Source organism: Carcharhinus amblyrhynchos, chromosome 5 (genome assembly GCF_965287045.1).
Source record: "Carcharhinus amblyrhynchos chromosome 5, sCarAmb.v2.hapA, whole genome shotgun sequence".
Classification (NCBI taxonomy): domain Eukaryota; kingdom Metazoa; phylum Chordata; class Chondrichthyes; order Carcharhiniformes; family Carcharhinidae; genus Carcharhinus; species Carcharhinus amblyrhynchos.
Genome location: NC_137328.1, coordinates 98303945 through 98329761, shown reverse-complemented (window position 1 = coordinate 98329761; position 25817 = coordinate 98303945).

The window sequence follows — 25817 nt, the reverse complement described above, 5'->3', positions numbered from 1 at the left end:
GAACACTGAGACTGCAGTACGGTGCATCCCCTCATCTGAACACTGAGACTGCAGCACTGTGCATCCCCTCATCTGAACCCTGAGACTGCAGCACTGTGCATCCCCTCACCTGAACACTGAGACTGCAGCACTGTGTATCCCCTCACCTGAACACCACGACTGCAGCTCTGTGCATCCCCTCACCTGAGCACTGAGACTGCAGCACTGTGCACCCCCTCACCTGAACACTGAGACTGCAGCACTGTGCATCCCCTCCCCTGAACACTGAGACTGCAGCACTGTGCACCCCCTCACCTGAACACTGAGACTGCAGCACTGTGCATCCCCTCACCTGAACACTGAGACTGCAGCACTGTGCATCCCCTCACCTGAACACTTAGACTGCACCACTGTGCATCCCCTCACCTGAACACTGAGACTGCAGCACTGTGCATCCCCTCACCTCAACACTGAGACTGCAGCGCTGTGCATCCCCTGAACACTCAGACTGTAGCACCGTGCACCCCCTCATCTGAACACTGAGACTGCAGCACTGTGCATCCCCTCAACACTGAGACTGCAGCAGTGTGCATCCCCTCACCTGAACACTGAGACTGCAGCACTGTGCATCCCCTCACCTGAACACTGAGACTGCAGCACTGTGCATCCCCTGTCCTGAACACTGAGACTGCAGCACTGTGCACCCCCTCATCTGAACACTGAGACTGCAGCACTGTGCATCCTCTGAACACTAAGACTGCAGCACTGTGCATCCCCTCACCTGTACACTGAGACTGCAGCACTGTGCGTCCCCTCACCTGAACACTGAGACTGCAGCACTGTGCACCCCATCACCTGAACACTGAGGCTGCAGCACTGTGCACCCCCTCACCTGAACAGCGAGACTGCAGCACTGTGCACCCGCTCTCCTGAACGCTGAGACTGCAGCACTGTGCATCCCCTCACCTGAACACTGAGCCTGCAGCACTGTGCACCCCCTCACCTGAACACTGAGACTGCAGCACTGTGCACCCCCTCACCTGAACACTGAGACTGCAGGACTGTGCACCCCCTCAGCTGAACACTGAGACTGCAGCACTGTGCACCCCCTCACCTGAACACTGAGACTGCAGCACTGTGCACCCCCTCACCTGAACACTGAGACTGCAACACTGTGCACCCCCTCACCTGAACACTGAGATGGAAGAACTGTGCACCCCCTCACCTGAACACTGAGACTGCAGCACTGTGCACCCCCTCACCTGAACACTGAGACTGCAGCACTGTGCACCCCCTCACCTGAACACTGAGACTGCAGCACTGTGCACCCCCTCACCTGAACACTGAGATTGCAGCACTGTGCACCCCCTCACCCGAACACTGACACTGCAGCACTGTGCATCCCCTCACCAGAACACAGAGACTGCAGCACTGTGCATCCCCTCACCTGAACACTGAGACTGCAGCACTGTGCACCCCCTCACCTGAACACTGAGACTGCAGCACTGTGCATCCCCTCACCTGAACACTGAGACTGCAGCACTGTGCATCCCCTCAGCTGAATACTGAGACTGCACCACTGTGCACCCCCTGAACACTGAGACTGCAGCGCTGTGCATCCCCTCACCTGAACACTGAGACTGCAGCACTGTGCACCCCCTCACCTGAACACTGAGACTGCAGCACTGTGCACCCCCTCACCTGAACACTGAGACTGCAGCACTGTGCACCCCCTCACCTGAACACTGAGACTGCAGCACTGTGCATCCCCTCACCTGAACACTGAGACTGCAGCACTGTGCATCCCCTCACCTGAATACTGAGACTGCACCACTGTGCACCCACTGAACACTGAGACTGCAGCACTGTGCATCCCCTCACCTGAACACTGAGACTGCAGTACGGTGCATCCCCTCATCTGAACACTGAGACTGCAGCACTGTGCATCCCCTCATCTGAACCCTAAGACTGCAGCACTGTGCATCCCCTCACCTGAACACTGAGGCTGCAGCAGTGTCCATATCCTCACCTGAACACTGAGACTGCAGCACTGTGTATCCCCTCACCTGAACACTGAGGCTGCAGCAGTGTGCATCCCCTCACCTGAACACCACGACTGCAGCTCTGTGCAACCCCTCACCTGAGCACTGAGACTGCAGCACTGTGCACCCCCGCACCTGAACACTGAGACTGCAGCACTGTGCATCCCCTCCCCTGAACACTGAGACTGCAGCACTGTGCATCCCCTCACCTGAACACTGAGACTGCAGCACTGTGCATCCCCTCACCTGAACACTTAGACTGCACCACTGTGCATCCCCTCACCTGAACACTGAGACTGCAGCACTGTGCATCCCCTCACCTCAACACTGAGACTGCAGCACTGTGCACCCCCTCACCTGAACACTGAGACTGCAGCGCTGTGCATCCCCTGAACACTCAGACTGTAGCACCGTGCACCCCCTCATCTGAACACTGAGACTGCAGCACTTTGCCACCCCTCACCTGACCACTGAGACTGCAGCAGTGTGCATCCCCTCACCGGAACACTGAGACTGCAGCACTGTGCATCCCCTCACCTGAATACTGAGACTGCACCACTGTGCACCCCCTGAACACTGAGACTGCAGCGCTGTGCATCCCCTCACCTGAACACTGAGACTGCAGTACGGTGCATCCCCTCATCTGAACACTGAGACTGCAGCACTGTGCATCCCCTCATCTGAACCCTGAGACTGCAGCACTGTGCATCCCCTCACCTGAACACTGAGACTGCAGCGCTGTGCATCCCCTCACCTGAACACTGAGACTGCAGTACGGTGCATCCCCTCATCTGAACACTGAGACTGCAGCACTGTGCATCCCCTCATCTGAACCCTGAGACTGCAGTACTGTGCATCCCCTCACCTGAACACTGAGACTGCAGCACTGTGCATCCCCTCACCTGAACACTGAGGCGGCAGCACTGTGCATCCCCTCACCTGAACACTGAGACTGCAGCACTGTGTATCCCCTCACCTGAACACCACAACTGCAGCTCTGTGCATCCCCTCACCTGAGCACTGAGACTGCAGCACTGTGCACCCCCTCACCTGAACACTGAGACTGCAGCACTGTGCATCCCCTCCCCTGAACACTGAGACTGCAGCACTGTGCACCCCCTCACCTGAACACTGAGACTGCAGCACTGTGCATCCCCTCACCAGAACACTGAGACTGCAGCACTGTGCATCCCCTCCCCTGAACACTGAGACTGCAGCACTGTGCACCCCCTCACCTGAGCACTGAGACTGCAGCACTGTGCACCCCCTCACCTGAACACTGAGACTGCAGCACTGTGCATCCCCTCCCCTGAACACTGAGACTGCAGCACTGTGCATCCCCTCACCTGAACACTGAGACTGCAGCACTGTGCATCCCCTCACCTGAACACTGAGACTGCAGCACTGTGCATCCCTTCACCTGAACACTGAGACTGCAGCACTGTGCATCCCCTCACCTGAACACTTAGACTGCACCACTGTGCATCCCCTCACCTGAACACTGAGACTGCAGCACTGTGCATCCCCTCACCTCAACACTGAGACTGCAGCACTGTGCACCCCCTCATCTGAACACTGAGACTGCAGCGCTGTGCATCCCCTGAACACTCAGACTGTAGCACCGTGCACCCCCTCATCTGAACACTGAGACTGCAGCACTGTGCATCCCCTCAACACTGAGACTGCAGCAGTGTGCATCCCCTCACCTGAACACTGAGACTGCAGCACTGTGCATCCCCTCACCTGAACACTGAGACTGCAGCACTGTGCATCCCCTGTCCTGAACACTGAGACTGCAGCACTGTGCACCCCCTCATCTGAACACTGAGACTGCAGCACTGTGCATCCTCTGAACACTAAGACTGCAGCACTGTGCATCCCCTCACCTGTACACTGAGACTGCAGCACTGTGCGTCCCCTCACCTGAACACTGAGACTGCAGCATTGTGCATCCCATGTCCTGAACACTGAGACTGCAGCACTGTGCACCCTATCACCTGAACACTGAGGCTGCAGCACTGTGCACCCCCTCACCTGAACAGCGAGACTGCAGCACTGTGCACCCGCTCTCCTGAACGCTGAGACTGCAGCACTGTGCATCCCCTCACCTGAACACTGAGACTGCAGCACTGTGCACCCCCTCACCTGAACACTGAGACTGCAGCACTGTGCACCCCCTCACCTGAACACTGAGACTGCAGCACTGTGCACCCCCTCACCTGAACACTGAGACTGCAGCACTGTGCACCCCCTCACCTGAACACTGAGACTGCAGCACTGTGCACCCCCTCACCTGAACACTGAGACTGCAGGACGGTGCACCCCCTCACCTGAACACTGAGACTGCAGCACTGTGCATCCCCTCACCAGAACACCGAGACTGCAGCACTGTGCATCGCCTCCCCTGAACACTGAGAATGCAGCACAGTGCACCCCCTGAACACTGAGACTGCAGCACTGTGCACCCCCTCACCTGAACACTGAGACTGCAGCACTGTGCACCCCCTCACCTCAACACTGAGACTGCAGCACTTTGCAACCCCTCACCTGAACACTGAGACTGCAGTACGGTGCATCCCCTCATCTGAACACTGAGACTGCAGCACTGTGCATCCCCTAATCTGAACCCTGAGACTACAGCACTGTGCATTCCCTCACCTGAACACTGAGACTGCAGCACTGTGCATCCCCTCACCTGAACACTAAGACTGCAGCACTGTGTATCCCCTCACCTGAACACCACGACTGCAGCTTTGTGCATCCCCTCACCTGAGCACTGAGACTGCAGCACTGTGCACCCCCTCACCTGAACACTGAGACTGCAGCACTGTGCATCCCCTACCCTGAACACTGAGACTGCAGCACTGTGCATCCCCTCACCTGAACACTGAGACTGCAGCACTGTGCATCCCCTCACCTGAACACTGAGATTGCAGCACTGTGTATCCCCTCACCTGAACACCACGACTGCAGCTCTGTGCATCCCCTCACCTGAGCACTGAGACTGCAGCACTGTGCACCCCCTCACCTGAACACTGAGACTGCAGCACTGTGCATCCCCTCCCCTGAACACTGAGACTGCAGCACTGTGCACCCCCTCACCTGAACACTGAGACTGCAGCACTGTGCATCCCCTCACCTGAACACTGAGACTGCAGCACTGTGCATCCCCTCACCTGAACACTTAGACTGCACCACTGTGCATCCCCTCACCTGAACACTGAGACTGCAGCACTGTGCATCCCCTCACCTCAACACTGAGACTGCAGCACTGTGCATCCCCTCACCTCAACACTGAGACTGCAGCACTGTGCACCCCCTCACCTGAACACTGAGACTGCAGCGCTGTGCATCCCCTGAACACTCAGACTGTAGCACCGTGCACCCCCTCATCTGAACACTGAGACTGCAGCACTTTGCAACCCCTCACCTGAACACTGAGACTGCAGCACTGTGCATCCCCTCACCTGAACACTGAGACTGCAGCACTGTGCATCCCCTCACCTGAATACTGAGACTGCAGCACTGTGCACCCTCTGAACACTGAGACTGCAGCGCTGTGCATCCCCTCACCTGAACACTGAGACTGCAGTACGGTGCATCCCCTCATCTGAACCCTGAGACTGCAGCACTGTGCATCCCCTCACCTGAACACTGAGACTGCAGCACTGTGCATCCCCTCACCTGAACACTGAGGCTGCAGCACTGTGCATCCCCTCACCTGAACACTGAGACTGCAGCTCTGTGTATCCCCTCACCTGAACACCACGACTGCAGCTCTGTGCATCCCCTCACCTGAGCACTGAGACTGCAGCACTGTGCACCCCCTCACCTGAACACTGAGACTGCAGCACTGTGCATCCCCTCCCCTGAACACTGAGACTGCAGCACTGTGCACCCCCTCACCTGAACACTGAGACTGCAGCACTGTGCATCCCCTCACCTGAACACTTAGACTGCACCACTGTGCATCCCCTCACCTGAACACTGAGACTGCAGCGCTGTGCATCCCCTGAACACTCAGACTGTAGCACCGTGCACCCCCTCATCTGAACACTGAGACTGCAGCACTGTGCATCCCCTCAACACTGAGACTGCAGCAGTGTGCATCCCCTCACCTGAACACTGAGACTGCAGCACTGTGCATCCCCTCACCTGAACACTGAGACTGCAGCACTGTGCATCCCCTGTCCTGAACACTGAGACTGCAGCACTGTGCATCCTCTGAACACTGAGACTGCAGCACTGTGCATCCCCTGACCTGTACACTGAGACTGCAGCACTGTGCGTCCCCTCACCTGAACACTGAGACTGCAGCACTGTGCATCCCATGTCCTGAACACTGAGACTGCAGCACTGTGCACCCCATCACCTGAACACTGAGGCTGCAGCACTGTGCACCCCCTCACCTGAACAGCGAGACTGCAGCACTGTGCACCCGCTCTCCTGAACGCTGAGACTGCAGCACTGTGCATCCCCTCACCTGAACACTGAGACTGCAGCACTGTGCACCCCCTCAGCTGAACACTGAGACTGCAGCACTGTGCACCCCCTCACCTGAACACTGAGACTGCAGGACTGTGCACCCCCTCAGCTGAACACTGAGACTGCAGCACTGTGCACCCCCTCACCTGAACACTGAGACTGCAGCACTGTGCACCCCCTCACCTGAACACTGTGACTGCAGCACTGTGCACCCCCTCACCTGAACACTGAGACTGCAGCACTGTGCACCCCCTCACCTCAACACTGAGACTGCAGGACTGTGCACCCCCTCACCTGAACACTGAGACTGCAGCACTGTGCATCCCCTCACCAGAACACTGAGACTGCAGCACTGTGCATCGCCTCCCCTGAACACTGAGAATGCAGCACAGTGCCCCCCCTGAACACTGAGACTGCAGCACTGTGCACCCCCTCACCTGAACACTGAGACTGCAGCACTGTGAACCCCCTCACCTGAACACTGAGACTGCAGCACTGTGCACCCCCTCACCTGAACACTGAGACTGCAGCACTGTGCACCCCCTCACCTGAGCACTGAGACTGCAGCACTGAGCATCCCCTCACCTGAACACTGAGATTGCAGCACTGTGCACCCCCTCACCCGAACACTGACACTGCAGCACTGTGCATCCCCTCACCAGAACACAGAGACTGCAGCACTGTGCATCCCCTCACCTGAACACTGAGACTGCAGCACAGTGCACCCCCACACCTGATCACTCAGACTGCAGCACTGTGCACCCCCTCACCTGAACACTGAGACTGCAGCACTGTGCATCCCCTCACCTGAACACTGAGACTGCAGCACTGTGCATCCCCTCAGCTGAATACTGAGACTGCACCACTGTGCACCCCCTGAACACTGAGACTGCAGCGCTGTGCATCCCCTCACCTGAACACTGAGACTGCAGCACTTTGCAACCCCTCACCTGAACACTGAGACTGCAGCGCTGTGCATCCCCTCACCTGAACACTGAGACTGCAGCACTGTGCATCCCCTCACCTGAATACTGAGACTGCACCACTGTGCACCCCCTGAACACTGAGACTGCAGCACTGTGCATCCCCTCACCTGAACACTGAGACTGCAGTACGGTGCATCCCCTCATCTGAACACTGAGACTGCAGCACTGTGCATCCCCTCATCTGAACCCTGAGACTGCAGCACTGTGCATCCCCTCACCTGAACACTGAGACTGCAGCACTGTGCATCCCCTCACCTGAACACTGAGGCTGCAGCAGTGTGCATCCCCTCACCTGAACACTGAGACTGCAGCACTGTGTATCCCCTCACCTGAACACCACGACTGCAGCTCTGTGCACCCCCTCACCTGAACACTGAGACTGCAGCACCTTGCACCCCCGCACCTGAACACTGATACTGCAGCACTGTGCATCCCCTCCCCTGAACACTGAGACTGCAGCACTGTGCATCCCCTCACCTGAACACTTAGACTGCACCACTGTGCATCCCCTCACCTGAACACTGAGACTGCAGCACTGTGCATCCCCTCACCTCAACACTGAGACTGCAGCACGGTGCACCCCCTCACCTGAACACTGAGACTGCAGCGCTGTGCATCCCCTGAACACTCAGACTGTAGCACCGTGCACCCCCTCATCTGAACACTGAGACTGCAGCACTTTGCAACCCCTCACCTGAACACTGAGACTGCAGCACTGTGCATCCCCTCACCTGAACACTGAGACTGCAGCACTGTGCATCCCCTCACCTGAATACTGAGACTGCACCACTGTGCACCCCCTGAACACTGAGACTGCAGCGCTGTGCATCCCCTCACCTGAACACTGAGACTGCAGTACGGTGCATCCCCTCATCTGAACACTGAGACTGCAGCACTGTGCATCCCCTCATCTGAACCCTGAGACTGCAGCACTGTGCATCCCCTCACCTGAACACTGAGACTGCAGCGCTGTGCATCCCCTCACCTGAACACTGAGACTGCAGTACGGTGCATCCCCTCATCTGAACACTGAGACTGCAGCACTGTGCATCCCCTCATCTGAACCCTGAGACTGCAGCACTGTGCATCCCCTCACCTGAACACTGAGACTGCAGCACTGTGCATCCCCTCACCTGAACACTGAGACTGCAGCACTGTGCACCCCCTCACCTGAACACTGAGACTGCAGCACTGTGCATCCCCTCACCTGAACACTGAGACTGCAGCACTGTGCATCCCCTCACCTGAACACTTAGACTGCACCACTGTGCATCCCCTCACCTGAACACTGAGATTGCAGCACTGTGAATCCCCTCACCTCAACACTGAGACTGCAGCACTGTGCATCCCCTCCCCTGAACACTGAGACTGCAGCACTGTGCACCCCCTCACCTGAACACTGAGACTGCAGCACTGTGCATCCCCTCACCTGAACACTGAGACTGCAGCACTGTGCATCCCCTCACCTGAACACTTAGACTGCACCACTGTGCATCCCCTCACCTGAACACTGAGACTGCAGCACTGTGAATCCCCTCACCTCAACACTGAGACTGCAGCACTGTGCACCCCCTCACCTGAACACTGAGACTGCAGCGCTGTGCATCCCCTGAACACTCAGACTGTAGCACCGTGCACCTCCTCATCTGAACACTGAGACTGCAGCACTGTGCATCCCCTCAACACTGAGACTGCAGCAGTGTGCATCCCCTCACCTGAACACTGAGACTGCAGCACTGTGCATCCCCTCACCTGAACACTGAAACTGCAGCACTGTGCATCCCCTGTCCTGAACACTGAGACTGCAGCACTGTGCACCCCCTCATCTGAACACTGAGACTGCAGCACTGTGCATCCTCTGAACACTAAGACTGCAGCACTGTGCATCCCCTCACCTGTACACTGAGACTGCAGCACTGTGCGTCCCCTCACCTGAACACTGAGACTGCAGCATTGTGCATCCCATGTCCTGAACACTGAGACTGCAGCACTGTGCACCCCATCACCTGAACACTGAGGCTGCAGCACTGTGCACCCCCTCACCTGAACACTGAGACTGCAGGACTGTGCACCCCCTCAGCTGAACACTGAGACTGCAGCACTGTGCACCCCCTCACCTGAACACTGAGACTGCAGCACTGTGCACCCCCTCACCTGAACACTGAGACTGCAGCACTGTGCACCCCCTCACCTGAACACTGAGACTGCAGGACTGTGCACCCCCTCACCTGAACACTGAGACTGCAGCACTGTGCATCCCCTCACCAGAACACTGAGACTGCAGCACTGTGCATCGCCTCCCCTGAACACTGAGAATGCAGCACAGTGCACCCCCTGAACACTGAGACTGCAGCACTGTGCACCCCCTCACCTGAACACTGAGACTGCAGCACTGTGCACCCCCTCAACTGAACACTGAGACTGTAGCACTGTGCATCCCCTCACCTGATCACTCAGACTGCAGCACTGTGCACCCCCTCACCTGAACACTGAGACTGCAGCACTGTGAACCCCCTCAGCTGAACACTGAGACTGCAGCACTGTGCACCCCCTCACCTGAACACTGAGACTGCAGCACTGTGCACCCCCTCACCTGAACACTGAGACTGCAGCACTGTGCACCCCCTCAACTGAACACTGAGACTGCAGCACTGTGCATCCCCTCAGCTGAATACTGAGACTGCACCACTGTGCACCCCCTGAACACTGAGACTGCAGCGCTGTGCATCCCCTCACCTGAACACTGAGACTGCAGCACTGTGCACCCCCTCACCTGAACACTGAGACTGCAGGACTGTGCACCCCCTCACCTGAACACTGAGACTGCAGCACTGTGCATCCCCTCATCTGAACCCTGAGACTGCAGCACTGTGCATCCCCTCACCTGAACACTGAGACTGCAGCACTGTGCACCCCCTCACCTGAACACTGAGGCTGCAGCACTGTGCATCCCCTCACCTGAACACTGAGACTGCAGCTCTGTGCATCCCCTCACCTGAGCACTGAGACTGCAGCACTGTGCACCCCCTCACCTGAACACTGAGACTGCAGCACTGTGCATCCCCTCACCTGAACACTGAGACTGCAGCACTGTGCATCCCCTCATCCGAACCCTGAGACTGCAGCACTGTGCATCCCCTCACCTGAACACTGAGACTGCAGCACTGTGCATCCCCTCACCTGAACACTGAGGCTGCAGCACTGTGCATCCCATCACCTGAACAGTGAGACTGCAGCACTGTGTATCCCCTCACCTGAACACCACGACTGCAGCTCTGTGCATCCCCTCACCTGAGCACTGCGACTGCAGCACTGTGCACCCCCTCACCTGAACACTGAGACTGCAGCACTGTGCACCCCCTCACCTGAACACTGAGACTGCAGCACTGTGCATCCCCTCACCTGAACACTGAGACTGCAGCACTGTGCATCCCCTCACCTGAACACTGAGACTGCAGCACTGTGCATCCCCTCACCTGAACACTTAGACTGCACCACTGTGCATCCCCTCACCTGAACACTGAGACTGCAGCACTGTGCATCCCCTCACCTCAACACTGAGACTGCAGCACTGTGCACCCCCTCACCTGAACACTGAGACTGCAGCGCTGTGCATCCCCTGAACACTCAGACTGTAGCACCGTGCACCCCCTCATCTGAACACTGAGACTGCAGCACTGTGCATCCCCTCAACACTGAGACTGCAGCAGTGTGCATCCCCTCACCTGAACACTGAGACTGCAGCACTGTGCATCCCCTCACCTGAACACTGAGACTGCAGCACTGTGCATCCCCTGTCCTGAACACTGAGACTGTAGCACTGTGCACCCCCTCATCTGAACACTGAGACTGCAGCACTGTGCATCCTCTGAACACTAAGACTGCAGCACTGTGCATCCCCTCACCTGTACACTGAGACTGCAGCACTGTGCGTCCCCTCACCTGAACACTGAGACTGCAGCACTGTGCATCCCCTCACCTGAACACTGAGACTGCAGCACTGTGCACCCCATCACCTGAACACTGAGGCTGCAGCACTGTGCACCCCCTCACCTGAACAGCGAGACTGCAGCACTGTGCACCCGCTCTCCTGAACGCTGAGACTGCAGCACTGTGCATCCCCTCACCTGAACACTGAGACTGCAGCACTGTGCACCCCCTCACCTGAACACTGAGACTGCAGCACTGTGCACCCCCTCACCTGAACACTGAGACTGCAGGACTGTGCACCCCCTCAGCTGAACACTGAGACTGCAGCACTGTGCACCCCCTCACCTGAACACTGAGACTGCAGCACTGTGCACCCCCTCACCTGAACACTGAGACTGCAGCACTGTGCACCCCCTCACCTGAACACTGAGACTGCAGGACTGTGCACCCCCTCACCTGAACACTGAGACTGCAGGACTGTGCACCCCCTCACCTGAACACTGAGACTGCAGCACTGTGCATCCCCTCACCAGAACACTGAGACTGCAGCACTGTGCATCGCCTCCCCTGAACACTGAGAATGCAGCACAGTGCACCCCCTGAACACTGAGACTGCAGCACTGTGCACCCCCTCACCTGAACACTGAGACTGCAGCACTGTGCACCCCCTCAACTGAACACTGAGACTGTAGCACTGTGCATCCCCTCACCTGATCACTCAGACTGCAGCACTGTGCACCCCCTCACCTGAACACTGAGACTGCAGCACTGTGCATCCCCTCACCTGAACACTGACACTGCAGCACTGTGAACCCCCTCACCTGAACACTGAGACTGCAGCACTGTGAACCCCCTCAGCTGAACACTGAGACTGCAGCACTGTGCACCCCCTCACCTGAACACTGAGACTGCAGCACTGTGCATCCCCTCACCTGAACACTGAGACTGCAGGTCTGTGCACCCCCTCAACTGAACACTGAGACTGCAGCACTGTGCATCCCCTCACCTGAATACTGAGACTGCACCACTGTGCACCCCCTGAACACTGAGACTGCAGCGCTGTGCATCCCCTCACCTGAACACTGAGACTGCAGCACTGTGCACCCCCTCACCTGAACACTGAGACTGCAGCACTGTGCACCCCCTGAACACTGAGACTGCAGCGCTGTGCATCCCCTCACCTGAACACTGAGACTGCAGCACTGTGCACCCCCTCACCTGAACACTGAGACTGCAGCACTGTGCATCCCCTCACCTGAACACTGAGACTGCAGCACTGTGCATCCCCTCACCTGAACACTGAGACTGCAGCACTGTGCATCCCCTCACCTGAACACTGAGACTGCAGCACTGTGCACCCCCTCACCTGAACACTGAGACTGCAGCACTGTGCATCCCCTCACCTGAACACTGAGACTGCAGCACTGTGCACCCCCTCACCTGAACACTGAGACTGCAGCACTGTGCATCCCCTCACCTGAACACTGAGACTGCAGCACTGTGCTTTCCCTCACCTGAACACTGAGACTGCAGCACTGTGCATCCCCTCACCTGAACACTGAGACTGCAGCACTGTGCATCACCTCAGCTGAACACTGAGACTGCAGCACTGTGCACCCCCTCACCTGAACACTGAGACTGCAGCACTTTGCATACCCTCACCTGAACACTGAGACTGCAGCGCTGTGCATCCCCTCACCTGAACACTGAGACTGCACCACTGTGCACCCCCTGAACTCTGAGACTGCAGTGCTGTGCATACCCTCACCTGAACACTGAGACTGCAGCGCTGTGCCCCCTGTCACCTGAACACTCGGTAAGGTCACTGATGCTAATTCCAATGGTGATTTCTGCTGTGAAATTGGGGCTTTTGTGTGTTCTTGAAGCACCAATGGTTGCTTTAGAAAATGTTGCAGGGAGCAGTGGGATTGCAGCAAACGATGTGCTGAAGCTGAGTTGTGCTCTTTATTAGCAATAATGTGTGCTCTTGAGGACTTCATGGTGAGTGTGCATTTTGGACTTTGCCAGGTGCAGGGCTGGCCATGCAGGTGGAATGTCTGTGCTAAAGCGAGGCATTTTAATGTCTGCAAGCAAGTGTTTGCCGTCATTGTGTTCAGGTACACCACATCCATATTAATCTGAGGATGAATGCAACCTAGAATCCCTCATGGAGATGCCAGTTGTCAGTGTGATTGGGAGAATGGATTGACAGGGTCAACTATAAGTGGATTCACAGCAGCAAAATGTCATCGGCTGCCTTGTCCCAAATGTGAACTCTCTGATTCACCGTCAGTGTTACACGGTGTGCATTGTTCAATGGGTTGTGATGGATTTCATTGAAGAGCTGTGTCACACTTAAGATATACAGCTAGGAGCTACTGAGGATCAACCAACAGTCAGTAAGGATGGGCAACAACACCTCCTCCATGATCATCCTGAAAACCAGTGCCCCACAAGGCTGTGTTTTCAGCCCCCTACTATGCTTCTTCTCCACCCATTACTGTGTGGCCAAATTCCCCTCCATCTCGATTTTTTAAGTTTGTTGACGACACCACCGTAGGGGGTCAGATCTCAAACAATGACAAGATAGAGTACAGGAATGAGATAGAGAATCTGGTGAACTAGTGTAATGACAATAATCTCTCCCTCAATGTCAACAAAATGAAGGAGATTGTCATCGACTTCAGGAAGCGTAAAGGAGAACATGCCCCGTCTACATCAATGGGTACGAAGTAGAAAGTGTTGAGAGCTTTTAAGTTTTTAAGTGCCCAGATCAACCAACGTCCGAGTTCCCAACCCCCCCATACCAACACTATAGTTACGAAAGCCCATCAACGCCTCTACTTTCTCAGAAGACGAAGGAAATTTGGCATGTCAGCTACGGCCCTCACCAACTTTTACAGATGCACCATAGAAAGCATTCTTTCTGGTTGTATCACAGCTTGGTATGGCTCCTGCTCTGCCCAAGACCACAAAAAACTACAAAACGTTGTGAATGTAGCCCAATCCATCACGCAAACCAGCCTCCCATCCATTGACTCTGTCTGAACTTCCCATTGCCTCAGCAAAGCAGCCAGCATAATTAAGGACTCCACTTAACCCAGACATTCTCTGTTCCATCTTCTTCCATCGGGAAAAAGATACAAAAGTCTGAGGTCATGCACCAACCGACTCAAGAGCAGCTTCTTCCCTGCTGCTGTCAGACTTTTGAATGGACTTACCTTGCATTAAGTTGATCTTTCTCTACACCCTCGCTATGATTGTAACACAACATTCTGCACTCTCTCATTTCCTTCTCTATGAACAATATGCTTTGTCTGTATAGCGCGCATGAAACAATACTTTTAACTGTATGTTAATACATCTGATAATAATAAAGCAAATCAAATCGAATCAAAACAGCTCCAGTCTCTTTAGAATGTTGTTGTGACTGGGATGCTAAAGAGATGCTTGAAGAGGCAGCACCTTCTGATATCTGATGCCAGGTTGTCCTCTTCCAGTTAGTATCTCATCTCAGCAAGGACACACATTCCTGAGGCTTCATCATCCTTCAGAAGATCAGAACAATGTGAAGTTGATGTGTAATATTCACTCTCATACTCAAGTGCCTGGGTGAAATGTGAGGAATAACAATACAGGTCTTCATGTTGGTCCATGATAGAGAGTTCTTGTCCAAGAACAGCTCACCACCCTCCTGTTGGAATCTTGTGGCAATGAGGGCCTTAGGTTCACATCTGCCTTCTCTGGCCAGTACTATGGTCTCTTCCCTAGCAGCCTCTGCTTCCCCAAACTCATCCTCTTTGAGGTCCTCTTCAACAGATGAGATATGCAGCTCCTCCATCTTGTCATCTGGCAAGTCCTCCCCCTTTGCAGCACCAGGATGTGCAGCGTGCAGCAAGGTATGATGACCCGTGAGACCCTCTGAGGACCCTCTGAGGAGTGTACTGGACCACCAGATCAGTCCAGGATCAGAATCACATCTTTAGGATCCCCGTTGTGTGTTCTACCAATGCTTGGCCAGTAGCATCAGCCTTGTTGTTCCTTCTGTCTGTGGGATTATGGGATGCTGCATGGGTGTCATCAGCCATGTCCTTTGTGACCAGCCTTTCTCACTGTGGAGCCAAGCCAGGATCCTGTGAGGTCCTTTAAAAATGCCCATGATCTGCGATCTACGCAGGGTGTATGAATCCTGGGCATCTGACACAAACCTGCTTGGTCAGTTTCTTATATTCACAGATCAGATGTACACTGAGAAAGTGGTAACTTTTCCAGTTTATATTGCAGTGCCTGTTGCCAGGGAGTTTTTTATAACCACGTGAGTACAGTCAATGCTACTCTACACCTGTGGAAATCCAGCAATCTCAGCAAAGCCCTGTGCTCTGGCATCCTGGCTTGTTTAATCACTATTGGCATTGACATAATTGTGGGCTGTACGGATGCAATTGAGCATGGAAACTTGAGAGATCCCTGATGTTTGTCCAATTGCTCTGGAGTTTGTTACCGCTCTGGGGAACTTCCACACTGTGAATTAGGGATCTAAGCAAGAAGATTGATTAAAGCCACTATGTTGGGTTAGTCTCACATGGTTGGGCATCGTTTCACTTTACTGATTCCCTGCAATGTCATTGGAATGTCTGAGCTGTACCTCTCTCCTCATTTGGGAAAGTACAGTACAGTTAGATGCCAGTGTAATCAGCTGCCCTCTCCCAATACATGCAGCTTCCTTCCATTCCATCCAGAAAGCCCTCAGCAGCAGAGCTTCTCCTCATTTACATTTTGTACTGCACCATCGCTGCAGTTTGGAAAATGACGACACAGACCATCTTAGACTCTCCCTGTATGAGTATGAAAACCCCTCCCATTGTCGCGGAAGAACTTGATGTTCAGCTTTCCCTCCCTCACATTCACCCCCTGCATCCTATTGTGTTTATGGCACATGTCCGTTTTTTTGCCCCAGAACATTATGACGCGAGCACCAGACCAGACCACGGTATATTCTGCACTTAACTTAGACCTCAACTTTTGCCTTTGATTCTGGCATTCAGATGAGCTTAAGGTCCTGCACTCCAGGTATGATTCAAGTGATCCATTCGAAAGCTTTTATTTCACGGAGGAGGACGTGAATAATTTGCCGGGTGTTAGCGATGGAAAGGTGGTAGGAATGGAGGGTCTTAATGACATTACTGTTACTAGACAGGTGGTGCTCGACAGACTGGAGGGGCTGATTGTGGACAAGTCCCCAGGACCGGATGGAATGCATCCGAGGGTTCTGAAAGAAATGGCGGAGGTTATAGTGGATGCCTTGGTGGTTATTTTCCAGACGTCGCTGGATTCCGGGGAAGTGCCGGAAGATTGGAAAACGGCTAATGTTACGCCGTTGTTTAAGAAGGGTGCCAGGCAAAAGGCGGGGAATTATAGGCCGGTTAGTTTAACGTCTGTGGTAGGTAAAATGTTAGAATCCGTCATTAAGGAGGAAATTGCGAGGCATCTTGAAGGGAATTGCTTGATAGGGCGGACGCAACACGGTTTCATTAAAGGGAAGTCGTGTCTGACAAATTTACTGGAGTTCTATGAGGATGTGTCTAGGGCAGTGGATAGAGGAGAGCCAGTGGATGTGGTCTTTCTGGATTTTCAGAAGGCGTTTGACAAGGTACCTCACAAGAGGTTATTGCAGAAGGTCAGGGGACATGGAGTTGGGGGTAGGGTGTTAGCGTGGATAGAGGATTGGTTGTCAAATAGGAGGCAGAGAGTGGGGGTCAATGGGTGCTATTCGGATTGGCGGTTGGTGACTAGTGGGGTGCCCCAGGGGTCGGTGCTGGGGCCTCAGCTATTTACCGTTTATATAGATGATCTGGAGGAGGGAACCGAGTGCAGGGTGTCGAAATTTGCTGATGACACCAAGATTGGGGGAAAGGCAAATTGTGCGGAGGGTGTGGAGAGTCTGCAGAAGGATCTAGATAGGCTGGGCGAATGGGCCAGGAAATGGCAAATGGAATTTAATGTTGGCAAGTGTGAGGTGGTCCACTTTGGTAGGAAGAATGGTAGGAAGGACTATTACTTACGTGGCGAAAAACTGCAGCAGGCGACGGTGCAGAGGGACCTCGGGGTCCTTGTGCATGAGTCGCAAAAACCCAGCTTGCAGGTGCAGCAGGTGGTCAGGAAGGCGAATGGGATGCTGGCCTTCATAGCGAGGGGGATTGAATATAAAAGTAGGGAGGTCTTGCTGCAGCTGTATAGGGCATTGGTGAGGCCGCAGCTGGAGTACTGTGTGCAGTTTTGGGCGCCGCACCTGCGCAAGGATATTTTGGCCCTGGAGGGAGTGCAGAGGAGGTTTACTAGGCTGATACCGGAGTTGAGGGGATTGAGCTATGAGGAGAGGCTGAATAAACTAGGCTTGTACTCGCTAGAGTTTAGAAGAATGAGGGGAGATCTCATTGAGACGTATAAGATGATGAATGGGATGGATAGGATAGAGGTGGAGAGACTCTTCCCGCTCAAAAAAGACAGTAGGACTAGGGGGCACAGCCTCAAGATAAAGGGGAGGCGGTTTAGAACGGAGTTGAGGAGGAACTTCTTCACTCAAAGGGTGGTGAATCTCTGGAATTCTCTGCCCGTTGAAGTGGTGGAGGCTGCCTCGCTAAATATTTTTAAGAAGCGGGTTGATGGGTTCTTGATAAGAGAGGGGATTAAGGGTTATGGGGAGAGGGCGGGAAAGTGGAACTGAGCCACAACAGATCAGCCATGATCTTATTGAATGGCGGGGCAGGCTCGAAGGGCTAGATGGCCTACTCCTGCTCCTATTTCTTATGTTCTTAAAATAAACTTTATTTAAGAACTCGGTTAGAATATAACAAGAAGAATTAGTATAACTTTTACCAATTAAGATACTTAGACGCAGAAAAAAACAGTCCTTAACAGCTAACAATCTCTGTAGTTCCAAATTAAGACAATACCCCATAGACATAAACCCTCCTTCAGAATTAGTTGACACAAGAACTAGTATGCTGACGTGAAGCTGAATTTTTAGTTTTTGAACACTTCTGGACAGAAATCCAGACAGTAATTTTCCTAGAAAGATCCACTCTCATACAGCTAAATAAAGAAACTTTTCTCCTTGGCAGAGTCCAGTCTCCAACTTCAGAGAAGAAAAAAGAGAGACACTATTCTCTCTCAACTCCAAAAGCAGCATCTCTTAGAATGTTCAGGACAGGTGTTGGCCTCGTGGTTTTGTCGCTGGACTACTGGACTCCAGAAACTCAGTTAATGTGCTGGGGACCTGGGTTCAAATCCCGCCATGGCAGATGGTGGAATTTGAATTCAATAAGATATCTGGAATTAAGAATTTACTGATGACCATGACACCATTGCCGATTGTCAGAAAAACCCATCTGGTTCACTAATGCCTTTTAGGGAAGGAAATTTGTCATCCTTATCTGTCCCGGCCTACATGTGACTCCAGAGCCACAGCAATGTGGTTGACGCTCAACTGCTCTCCAAGGCCAGCCAGCCACGCTCAGGTCCCACGAATAAATAAAAAAAGTGGATGTGCCTATGGCCGGTGTGGACCTAACCCATCCCTATCTCGAGGCTGCTTACACTGATCAGCATATACCACTTCCACCCAATACCCTTCCCCTCATCATGTGTTAGAGTGAAACCTTCCCCACTCATCACTCCCAGCCCTGCAGCCCCTTCTCTTGCCTGAGGTCATTTCCCACCTTTCCCAGTGGAGCCCCAGCCCTGCAGCCTGCCTTATCACTGATCTGGTAGGCAGGCAGAAGCTTACCTGTGACACTGTCCACTGAATGCCAAGTGGTGCCACCTGTGAAGCTTGGCGCTGTTTTGGGTGAACACTGCGTGAACTGACCTCAAAGTGAGGAGGGAGGTGCAGGCCACTACATTGCTTTTGCACCATTGTGAAACATCTCATTTATTTGATTTGTTCACCAACATAACCGGGTGATCCTGTGTGGGGGGGTCACTCCAGCAAGCAGGCTTATAATGAGATGTAAATATATTAAAATGGTGTTCCCAATGTGTCCTATCATTGACAAGCAGAGAGAACAATTGCAAACTGCTTTTGTAATGATGTGAAACTGATGTTTGGGTTTTTTGCGATATTTTCCATTCCCGCCCACTGTGTTGCCCATTGTGAATGGGGGCAGAAAATTCAAGGTGAGGGACAGGAGGTTTAGCGGGGGATATGAGAAAAAACTTGTTTACCCAGAGAGTGGTGACGGTCTGGAATGCCTGAGAGGGTGGTAGAGGTCGGTTGCCTCACATCCTTTAAAAAGTATCTGGATGAGTACTTGGCACATCATATATTCAGGGGCTATGGGCCAAGTGCTGGCAGATGGGTTTAGGTGGGAGTTCAGGTGTTTCAAATGTGTTGGTGTAGATTCAACGGGCCAACAGGCTTTCTCTAAGCTGTATGATTCCATGGTTCTATGAAAACCATGGCCAATATTTTGGGACAAAATGACTGATCAGTTAGAAAAATCTGGGTTAATTGAAGAAAGCCAGCACGAATTTGTTAAGGGAAAATTGTGTTTAGCTAACTTACTGAAGAGGCAGAGAGGACTGATGAGGGTAATGCTGTTGATGTAGTGTACATGGACTTTCAAAAGACTCTTTAAAGTTAAAGGTAATTTATTAGTGTCCCACAGAGGCTTACATTGACACTGCAATGAAGTTATTGTGAAAATCTCCTAGGCACCTGTTCAGGTACACTGAGGGAGAATTTAGCATGGCCAATGCACCTAACCAGTACGTCTTTCAGACTACGGGAGGAAATCCATGCAGACACGGGGAGAACATGCAAACTCCACACAGACAGTGACCCAAGCCAGGGATTGATTCCGGGTCCTAAGCTCTGTGAGGCAGCAGTGCTAACCACTGCGCCACGATTAATGATCTAGACCTTGGTGTACAGGGCACAATTTCAAAATTTGTGGATGATATGAGACTTGGTAGCATTGTGAACTATGAGGGGGCGGTATAGGACTTCAAAAGGACATAAACATTGGTGAAATGGGCAGACAAGTGGTGGATGAAGCTCAAGGTGGAGAAATTTTGATAGGAAGAGCTAGGAGCAACAACAAAAATGAGGAGTACAAATCTAAAGTGGCTGCAGGAGCAGAGGGAGCTGATGTATATGTGCACAAGTCATTGAAGGTGGCAGAACAGGTGGAGAGTGCTGTTAGTAATGCATGCAGTATTGTTAACAGGTTAACATTAACAAGGGCAGAATACAAAGGCAAGGAAGTTATGCTGAATATGTATTATTTACACTAAGTCAACCTCAGCTGGAGTATTGTGTGCTGCCCTGGGTTCCACACTTCAGGAAAGGTGTGAAAGCATTGGAGAAAATGCAGAAAGGATTCATGAGAATGGCACCAGGGTTGGGAAATATCAGTTACATAAATAGATTGGAGAAGTTGGAACTATTTCCCTTGGAGAAGGGAAGGCTGAGAGGAGGTTTGATAGAGAAATTCAAAATAATGAGGGGTGTGGTCAGAGTGGATAGGGAGAAACTGTCCCCATTCAGGAAGATTGGGGCGGCATGATGGCGCAGTAGTTAGCACTGCTGCCTCACAACGCTAGGGACTCAGGTTCAGTTCCTGGTTTGGGCCACTATCTGTGTGGAGTCTGCACGTTTGCCACTTGTCTGCGTGTGTTTCCTCTGGGTGTTCCAGTTTCCTCCCACAGTTCGAAAGATGTGCTGGTTAGGTGCATTCTCCCTCTGTGTACTGAACAGGGCCAGAGTGTGGCGATTAGGGGATTTTCACAGTAACTTAATTGCAGTGTGAATTTAAGCCTTCTTGTGACATAAATAACTAAATTTTAAGATTGAGACTGAGAGGGAATAGATTTAATTTGCTAAAGAAGCAGAAGCGACATGAGGGAAAAGCATTTTTGAGCAGTGAGTGGTAAAGGCCCGTAATGAGTTGCCTGAGAGTGATGGAGGCAGGTTCAATCGAGGCATTGAAAAGGGAATTGGGCTATTATCTGAAAAAGAAGAATATGCAGGGTTGCAGGAAGTAGACAAGGAAAATAGCATCAAGTGAATTGCTCATACAGAGAGCTGCTGCAGACATGATGGGCCGAATGGCCTCCTTCTGTAATATTTCTCTGATTCGAGTTTAACATGGAGTTAGCGGCCATGAGTTGAGGGCCAACTCAGTCTCAGCATCGTTCTGTACAGCCTGAAGTGTCAGCCAATTCCTGCACTTGGCAAGCGCTTAGACACAACAGAAAGGTAGGAAGCAGGAAAGTGTGATTAGGCACAAAGGGGAAGCTTGGTGCTAAAGTACAATGTAAGGAACAAAGTTATTTCCATAAATAAAATATTTTATTTGGAATGTATTGTGCTTGGTGACCTATGGTTCCGACAATCAGGGAAATAAAAGGTTTACTGAGCTGAGGTAGGCTGGGTAGAAGAAAATATGGCTGAAGTAACTGAAGTGCTTTTACTATAGCTCATTAAGAAGCTCCACACCATCCAGGGCAACATTGTCTGCTTGATTGCTACCTCTTAGACAAACATTTACTCCCTCCATCACCAACGAACAGTGACAGCAGTGTGCACTATTTACAAGATGCACTGCAGAAACTCACCAAGGTAGTGACACCAACGACCAGTGATTGAGAGGTGTCAGCATGAAGATCAAATAGAATCCGTACAGTGTTGAAGAACTGGCCTAGCCAATGACATTTGGTGGCCATGATACTAGTAGGTTAGCCCCCATGTTCAAGATCTTTCTCTAAACTCCTTTACCTCTCCATTATCCCTGGTTAGGTGCATTGACCATGCTAAATTCTCCCTCAGTATACCTGAACAGGCGCAGAACGGGGCGATTAGGGGATTTTCACGGTAATTTCATTGCAGTGTTAATGTAAGCCTACATGTGACATTAATAAATAAACTTAATTCCAAATATTTCTTATTGAATTCAAACTCCACCATCTGCCGTGGCAGGGATTTGAACCCACATCCCCAGTACGTTATAGCTGAGCTTCTGGATTAACAGTCCAGGGATAATACCACTTGGCCATGGCCTCCAGTCCTGTCCAGCTTCACTTGGTCTGTTTATGCCCCATATAACTTCTTGCTCCCAAATGAGGGGATTTCTGAACAGGAAGCACCAAAAACGTGCCAAGATTTATTTTGTTTGGTTAACATTCTCTTTCATTGACCTGCTGATTTTATTTGCTCCTGTACGTGCTTGATCTACAAGCATCTTGGAAAGAACATAAGAACATAAGAACATAAGAAATAGGAGCAGGAGTAGGCTATCTAGCCCTTCGAGCCTGCCCCGCCATTCAATAAGATCATGGCTGATCTGTTGTAGCTCAGTTCCACTTTCCCGCCCTCTCCCCATAACCCTTAATCCCCTCTCTTATCAAGAACCCATCAACCCGCTTCTTAAAAATATTTAGCGAGGCAGCCTCCACCACTTCAACGGGCAGAGAATTCCAGAGATTCACCACCCTTTGAGTGAAGAAGTTCCTCCTCAACTCCGTTCTAAACCGCCCCCCCTTTACCTTGAGGCTGTGCCTCCTAGTCCTACTGTCCTTTCTGAGCAGGAAGAGTCTCTCCACCTCTATCCTATCCATCCCATTCATCATTGATGAAGCCATTGATGTGGTTCGTAGCCAGTAGTTTATCTGGTTTACATCTTTGTATATTCCATGTTGCTTGGTGAGATGTTTCATTCTGCATGTGGCTACTGCTGGGTATTACCTAGTTACACATCCATAGATCTGAAAATTGAATTATAGTTGCAATTCCGTTTAATAACATTCTAGAGTCCTTCAATGCCTGTGTTAAATGCTGTTGAACATTAGTAAATTGAAATTTTGTCATGCATAGAAAGAAGGGTGGAGACTATAATTGATTGCCAAGGGATACCTTAATACAAGGCTCCACCTAACAGAGGAATGTGTGGGTGAAGCAGCAAACTGCCTGATTACATTGTTAAAATTGCATGGCAATTCTAAGAGATTCAATACACAATATTTCTTGATGTTAACCTTAAACAGTCTTTAGAATAGAATAGTATTTAATCAGCACAATAGATGTATGTTATGCTGGCAGCACAGTGGTTAGCACTGCTATCTCACAGCGCCAGGGACCTGGGTTTGATTCGCAGCTTGGGGTCACTGTCTGCGTGGACTCTGCACATTCTCCCCGTGTCTCTATGGCTTTCCTTCAGATTCTCCAGTTTCCTCCTACAGTCTGAAAGACATGCTGGTTAGGTGCATTGGCCATGCTAAATTCTCCCTCAGCGTACCTGAACAGGCACTGGAGTGTGGCGATTAGAGGATTTTCACAGAAACTCCATTTCAGTGTTAATGTAAGCCTACTTGTGACACTAATAAGTAAACTTTAAATATAAAGATTATGGCTGAGATTTTCCAGCCCTTCTCATTGGCAGAATGTTCCAGTCATAAGATGATAAGAAATAGGAGCAGGAGTAGGCCATCTAGCCCTTTGAGTCTGCCCTGCCATTTAATAAGATCATGGCTGATCTGAAGTGGATCAGTTCCATTTTCCTGCTCTCTCCCCATAACCCTTAATTCTCCTGTCTATCAGAAGCCTGTGACTTAAATATATTTAGCGAGGTAGCCTCCACCACTTCAATGGGCAGAGAATTCCAGAGATTCATCACCCTTTGAGTGAAGAAGTTCCTCCTCAACTCCAATCTAAACTGCACCCCCCCCTTATCTTGAGGCTGTGCCCTCTATTTCTGCTATCTTTTAAGCGGGAAGAATCTCTCTACTTCTACCCTATCCATCCCCTTCATTATCTTATATGTTGCTATAAGATTCTCCCCCCGCCCCCTCATCCTTCTAAACTCCAACAAGTACTGACCCAGTCTATTTAGTCTCTCTTCATAGTCCAACCCCCTCATCTCCGGTATCTGCTTAGTGAACCTCCTCTGCACTCCCTCCAAGGCCAATATATCCTTCCACAAGTGCAGCGACCAAAACTGCACACAGTCCTGCAGAAGGCAACAGTCACCCGCCCCCCCCCCCCCCCCCCCCCCGCCACCAGTGTAAGGTTCCCTGAGGACAGGGCCACTGAGTAATGCAAATGACCATTGACATCAGTGGGATCCTGCTGCCAGTAGCAGGGGAGCCAGGAAATCCTGGACATTGCAAAATCCAAGCCTGTAATGAACATTGAGAATAGAGATGAGGCTAACAGCACTCACCGTTATTACACAGTAAATCTGATGGCAATTTCTGGACTTGTCTAAACATGGTAATCTAGAAGTTGTGTTGCGAGTTACCCCACTCCTTCATTTGCTAGCCTACAATCAACAGGAATAAAGAAATGCAACAGCACAGAAAGAGGCCATTCAGCCCATTGTGTCTGCTGGCCAAAAAAAAATAAAAACAGCTGCCTATTCTTATTCCATTTTCCATCACCTGGTCTGTAGCCTTGTGGGTTATAGGATTTCAGATGCAGGTCCAGGACCCTTTTGAATGAGTTCAAGGTCTCGGCCTCACCCAGTGGCTTAGGCAATGAATTCCAGGCACCCATCACCCTCTGGACGAAAAAGTTTTCCTCATGTCCCCTTCAAATCTTCGACCAATCATCTTAATTACCTGTGCTGTTTGGTAATTAATCTCTTCACTAGGGGAACCAGACTTTCCTGTGTTCCAGAATAAAGAACAAAGGAAATTACAGCACAGGAACAGGTCCTTCAGCCCTCCAAGCCTGCAATGACCATGCTGCCCGACTGAACTAAAACACCCTACCCTTTCAGGGACCAAATCTCTTTGACTATCCACTCTGTCCATGTCCCTCAATCATGTAGGCTTCTATCAGGTCGCCCCTCGACTGTCGTTCCAGTGAGAACAAACCAAGTTTCTTCAACCTCTCCTCATAGCTAATGCCCTCCATACCAGGCAACATCCTGGTAAATCTTTTCTGTACCCTTTCCAAAGGCTCCATATCCTTCTGGTAGTGTGGCGACCAGAATTGAACACTATATTCCAAGCACAACCTAAGATTCTATAAAGCTGCAACTATATTTTTAAACTCAATGCCCCCTGATGAATGCCTTCTAGATTACCTTCTCCAGCTGTGTTGCCACCTTCAGTGACCTGTGTCCCTGGACACCCAGAACCCTCTAATCTATCAATACTCTTAAGGGTTCTGCTGTTTACTGTATATTTTCCATCTGTGTTAGACCTTCCAAAATGCATTACCTCACATTTGTCCGTATTAAACTCCATCTGACATCTTTCCACACAAGTCTCCAACTGATCTATATTCTACTATATCCTCCGACATTCCTCATCACTACCTGCAATTCCACCAATGATTCTGGCGTCTGCAAACTTGCCAATCAAACCAGTTACATTTTCCTCCAAATCATATATA